Raw genomic sequence first — 6041 nt, forward strand, 5'->3', positions numbered from 1 at the left:
ATGGGGCATGTAAGGCAGCCCGGTTCAAATACACAGAAGAATTTTCTTAAAATAGCTGAACTGGTGCATTTAATATAAATTTTAACCTAATTGAGGAACTCAATGCGAGGGTTAATTAAGTGATTGATGGTTGTTCAGATCTATGCAATTGCACATATTGCTGTAAACTTGGGATTTCACATTTTCATTCTCTTAAACTAATTATTTCCTCACTTTCTCTCTTTCTGCAACTTGTGTGAATGCATGTGTTCATGTGTTAGATTAGTTTATATGTCTTAGATTTATCCAATAAAGCCTTATTTATATTGAAAAGAGAAGTATCTTTTGTTTTGTTCTCACAAGTTAATGTCTTAAACTGCCGATCTTGACACTGTGCTAATTAATAGTGTTTTCACTATATTTTGGATATAAATATCCATTGCAGAATTGATGTCATGCGGCTCGTTCACTGAATCGCTGGCCGTCTCAGTGAACAGCCGTAAAACAGTGATTCTGTCCAAATTTGCTTACATATTATTGGTGGAGTTCCCTTTAAAATCTTAAATAATTCCCTTTGAGCTAAATTATCACAGTTTCCCTTACAGTATGATTTGTTCACGAACCAGACATCACTCCGGACCATTTGCCAGACTAAGGCTATGGATTACACATTATAATGTTGATGATTTTAAACAAAAATTGAGTCTCTCTACCTTTTTGAATTTGCACCTTATTAATGTAATGAAGCAGCTGAAAGCTACACCTGTTAAAGCGCTTGGTCCAGATGACATCTGTGGGAGAACACTTAAACATTGTACGGAGCAGCTCAGTGTTGTGTTTCACTCACTAATGTTTCAGGAGGCATCCCTGGATCAAGCTGTAGTTCCTTGCTTATGGAAAACGGCTGACATAATACCCATTCCTAAGCGAGAGAAGTCACATTCTTTTATCGATTTTCGGCCATTGCATTAACTTCTTTAGCCATGAAAGCCTTAGAGAGGTAGGTTAAGTAGCAACTTATCACAGTTAAGGGTCATCAGTTAGATTCTTTGCAGTTTGCATATCGCACTAAAAGAGGTGGATGATGCAAAGCTTTTCCTCCTAAATACCATATCAACACTTAGAGAGCGGAGGCACATTTGCTAGAATGTTGTTTGTTGATTTTTAACACAATGAACGTCTCAGGTTACTTATGTAACCATGGTTCCCTGAGTAGGGAACGAGGCACTGCGTCCTCTAGGGGTCGCTATGGGTAACGCCTCATCGTGACCCGTGTCTGAAGCATACATTGAAAAAACACCAACTCGTTGGCCGGCGACAGCCATGACATCACTACCGGTGCGACTATAGTATAAATAGGCGCCGGGAGCACACATCATTCACTTCTTCGTCTGAAGCTTGTGTCCGCAGCATGGCAAGAAATCTAGAGGACGCAGTGTCTCGTTCCCTATTCAGGGAACCATGGTTACATAAGTAACCTGAGACGTTCCCTTTCATGGGAACTTCGAACTGCATCCTCTAGGGATCGCTATGGGGAACGGTATACCCACGCCACCATGCTGAGGGGAGTGCATGCCAGAAACCATGACGAGCACTAAGTACCAACTCTACCATACTGCCATGGGAGTTGCCCCTGGGACGTTAGACGGCTGTCAGTGACATTATTCCCTACGGCCAAAGGCCTAGGCTACATACCCCAAAAAACTTACCTGTTAGGGCCAGAACTCCTGGGCCCGGGGTAGAGCTCAAGGCTTGGAATCAGGAATAGATTCCTTTAAGGGAATACGACCAAGAGCCTAGAATCATACTAGTCTTGGCCTGTCACACAGGGGCTACCGCACGTTTCTCTTTGTATGTGCTGAAGGAACTGTCTCAACAGATCCCTAGTAGCAACACCCTGTTAAAGTAGGTATCCAGAGGATACATAAGAGTGGTGGTGCCCAAGGCGGAACCGGGGTTTTAAACCACTCAGAAATAGCACCATTCCCTTCTGTGCCTCAGCAGTGGCGGGTCCTGAATAGCGGGAAGCAGATGGCTGCCCCTCTTTCCTCGAAAAGAGAGACAATTGAGAGTGGAGATTTTTCCCTTGGAAAAAACACTCGCAGTGTACGCCGATTGCCCCCTCGGAGGCATCGCGTGCGTGCTCTTCGACCAAACAAATAACGCATAGATCGTGTGTGTCATCAGATGTTAAACAACGTCAACACGGATGCACACATCCTTAAACGCTTTGCTAGTGCTCGCCATAATGAGATGAATAGAGATCGCTCTTACCACAGAAATGCACGCTTCAAACAAAAGTCAATGAAGACGAAGAAGAGAATGATGTGTGCTCCCGGCGCCTATTTATACCAGTAGTGACATCATGGCTGTCACCGGCCAACGAGTTGGTGTTTTTTCAATGTATGCTTCAGACATGGGTCACGACGAGGCGTTCCCAATAGCGACCCCTAGAGGACGCAGTTCGAAGTTCCCATGAAAGGGAATCCAATCATCTTAGCGAAGAAACTTGTATGTGAATTTGATGTGAGTCACAGTTTGGTTTTATGGATCTTAGATTTTTTTAACATGTAGGCAGCAATGAGTCATGTTGAATGGAGTGTTGTCAGATACACTTTCTACGTCAACTGGATCTCCTCAGGGATGCATAGGCCTACTCTCTTCAATTCTCTTTATACACTATACAAATGAATGTCGCAGCACTAAGGATAATTGTCATGTAGTTAAATATGCTGATGACAGTTTTTCTATCCTTGTCCTTCTGACATTTGCTGCTGGCTCTGATGTCACTTTAGTGGTTAAGATATGATTAATTTTGGGTAAATCTAACAGGTAATCTTTGGTCTTTATTCTATTAATATGTTCAAATTAAAATAAAAAGAGGAAATACTGTTTGATATATTTCGTTTCATTGTAATGTAGGCTATATACATTACCTGAACTACATTTCTGCGGCTATTAATGTTTAAATGAAAACGAAAGGAGGCAGTGGTGTTTGATATCATATTTCGTCTTATTGTAAATACAGTGAGGAAAATTGTAGTAGCCAAGGCGAGCTGACTGACATTATCAAGTACGCTGCTGTTTGCAGAATTACCGGACTTGCGTCGTCCCGTCCGCGGGAGTTCACACTCCCGAGTCGAATTTGTGAAATCCGAACTACCGAGGATGCAAGTCCGAAATTTGCGTACTTGGTATTGAGAAACACGCGCAGACCTACGTCACCAGACTGTTTGCCTAATCGTCTCGGTACCCAGCAAGCCATCCCTGACCAAACCCGGAAAACAGGTCTCATCGCTTCCGCTTGTCGGAGAACGTGTTAACAGCCGTATTAAATAATAGTGATATCTATGGATTTTTTTAGATAATCATTTAAACTAGCTAGCTGTTTTTATTGTTGACGTTTTATTAAATTTTTATATCTCAACGTGAAAACTTTTAGATATCAATCCGCATATGTGATGGACATTGGTTATGATCATCATTGGTATCTACTTTGATCTACTACTCAAGACATCTTGAGTAAAACTGTTTCATATTTAATGAAGCATATGCAAAACGCTTGAACCGGAAGCAACGAGACCCGGTTAACAGAATACGGAAGTCTGTTGCGCGTAAGCCCTATAGCCATCATTTCAACGTCTCGGTTAAGTATAGACCCGATATAGTCCAGCTATGTGTAACCCACTTCTAGCCCAAATAACCTTGAATTTGGTTTCATGTTGTTTTTTGGCAAAATAACTTGTGAGATGTATGATATTCCATCATGTAAGCAAAGTTAACAGTTTACAAGGTGTTTGGATTCATTTCTTTGACATGTTCAATACGTAGCCTGTGTACAGCCACGATTTAGCCTGTAGTCAGAGCGTCTATCTGTAGCCCACTTATAGTCAAACCTGATTCACTGTAGTTTTTGGCCAGAGAGCACATGAGATGGTTTATCCCATCATGTTGGCAGTGTCAATAATATCTACAAAGATATAAGTGTTATTTCATGACATGATCTATATGTAGCCACGATTTAGCCTGTAGTCAGAGCGTCTATCTGTAGCCCACTTATAGTCAAACCTGATTCACTGTAGTTTTTGGCCAGAGAGCACATGAGATGGTTTATCCCATCATGTTGGCAGTGTCAATAATATCTACAAAGATATAAGTGTTATTTCATGACATGATCTATATGTAGCCACGATTTAGCCCTAAATTGGACAGGCTACGTGTAGTCTGCTTTTAGCCCACCTGGCGAAATCGTGGCAATCTGTGGTCTAATTTTAATAGCTTGGCTATATAGCCCTATACCAGTAACCAGACCAGCGATGAGCATAGCCAAAATAGCCTTAAAATTGTTTACATGTAATTTTCACCCACGCAGCTTCTTATCAAATGCAAGTAAACTTTTGAAACATTTAAATTAGCATTATTTTATATTTTAATTAATTATTTTACAACATTATTAAATATATCATTATTTATTATGCCAAAAATAATGCTAATTTAAATGTTTCAAAAGTTTACTTGCATTTGATAATATGATGTCATGCATCCCACAAGCTAAATGTTACATTCATACACATTATATGATATTATTGATATTCGGCTGTCTTTCATTTTATTAAAAAAAATGCAATTACAATTCCCAACCGCTAGATGGCAATTGTAGCCCTACTGAGACATGACTACTGGCAACAGAGTTAGTAAAGATCAGTGTTGTGTTTTGAATTTTGTTTTTACACGAGAGAGCACTAAGTTTAATGTACCTGTGGAAGAGCAGCGGGCAAACAACAAATGATAAAAGGACATTCCTACTTGGTCTTGTAAATATCTGTGTTTTCGTTTTGACGTGTTCATTATATATCTATATTAATTGTTATCACGTTTAGGAACCGTGACATTTTAGTGAAGGGAGCAGATGGTAGTTGATAGTGATCCGTGGACCGTGACTAGGCCCACGGTTCAGCACACGTGTTCAGAGGATTAATTGCAAAATTTAATAGAGTAAAAGTTTTATCATTTGTACGTTTACAAACTCAGTCGATTTTAAAACAGCGCAAGAAGAGGCGAAAGAGCAAACAACAGAACAAACACAGCTTTGACAAAGATTAACCCATATTAATTTATACAGTGAACACACTCAGAAGAATTGGAGAAACTGAGGAGGAGTTTCAACATCTGGAAAAGCGGTTGGAAAATGAAAAGATCCGTGCAGCAATGGTAAAAAAATAAATTAAATAAAAAACTCTCCAAAACAACATTTCCTCACTAAAGCTCTCATCTTTGACAAAGTCCATCATTTATTTTAATTATTATATTGAATTTATTACTGAACAATGGCTTGTTAGAAACAGAGAGAGCATGAGCTAATTGAATAGAATATCTTTATCATTGTACAAGTACAATAAGATTTTATTTTGAAACTTCCAAATTGATAGTAAAGCTTAAAAATACAAATGATTTAAAATGGCAATATAAAATTATCAATTATAAAAAGTTTGCAGCAGTATTAAAATAGTGCAAATAGCTCATATATGGAATGCAGCATTAAAACCTAAACAGTACAAACAGAAAACATAATGTAATAAAACGGTAGGGGTGAATTTATTATTCCATGTACATTTGAGGTTAATGTGTGTACTACTTTTTAGTTACAGCAGCTATCACTGTGTTGCTATGAAGTCAGTTGTGCCAGACAATTTTGGAGGCAGAGACAGATTGTGGGGGTCACTATAGGGAAAAACTTAAACTGCTGGAATAAATAGTTTTTAAGGGTTAGTGATGGGGAACTTGCAGGAAAATGGGCTTCATTGTTTAAGGTTGGTAAACACTTGTACATGGACTAGGGATGGGCATTCGATTAAATTTTCTTAGTCGATCGTCAGGAGAATTAACGATCGACTATCGATTAATCATTAATATTTTTATAATAAAATTAATTATTTAACTTTTATAATTCAAAAATGCAATGAATACAAAAATACAGCGTGTTTTTCCTCGATGAGACCTTTATTACAAGATCAACTTGTGGCAGACAGTTAAACTACGTTCAGTTAGGCAAACCGAACATA

The 6041-nt window shown here is 38.9% G+C and overlaps 1 protein-coding gene and 1 long non-coding RNA gene across 2 annotated transcripts in view; one reads left to right on the plus strand and one right to left on the minus strand.

The window, feature by feature from the left end:
• The window catches only part of LOC107589471 (scavenger receptor cysteine-rich type 1 protein M130-like), a 19155-nt gene that overhangs the window by 6643 nt on the left and 6471 nt on the right, over nucleotides 1–6041 (minus strand). The gene's annotated exons all lie outside the window — the stretch shown is intronic.
• Nucleotides 5160–6041, plus strand: part of LOC107556539 (uncharacterized) — a 4165-nt gene continuing 3283 nt past the window's right edge. Inside the window, exon 1 of the long non-coding RNA XR_001605624.1 lies at nucleotides 5160–5190. This is a non-coding gene — a long non-coding RNA (uncharacterized lncRNA). The remainder of the gene's footprint in view (nucleotides 5191–6041) is intronic.

Source organism: Sinocyclocheilus grahami, unplaced genomic scaffold (assembly GCF_001515645.1).
Source record: "Sinocyclocheilus grahami isolate Dianchi unplaced genomic scaffold, SAMN03320097.WGS_v1.1 scaffold1.1, whole genome shotgun sequence".
Lineage (NCBI taxonomy): Eukaryota > Metazoa > Chordata > Actinopteri > Cypriniformes > Cyprinidae > Sinocyclocheilus > Sinocyclocheilus grahami.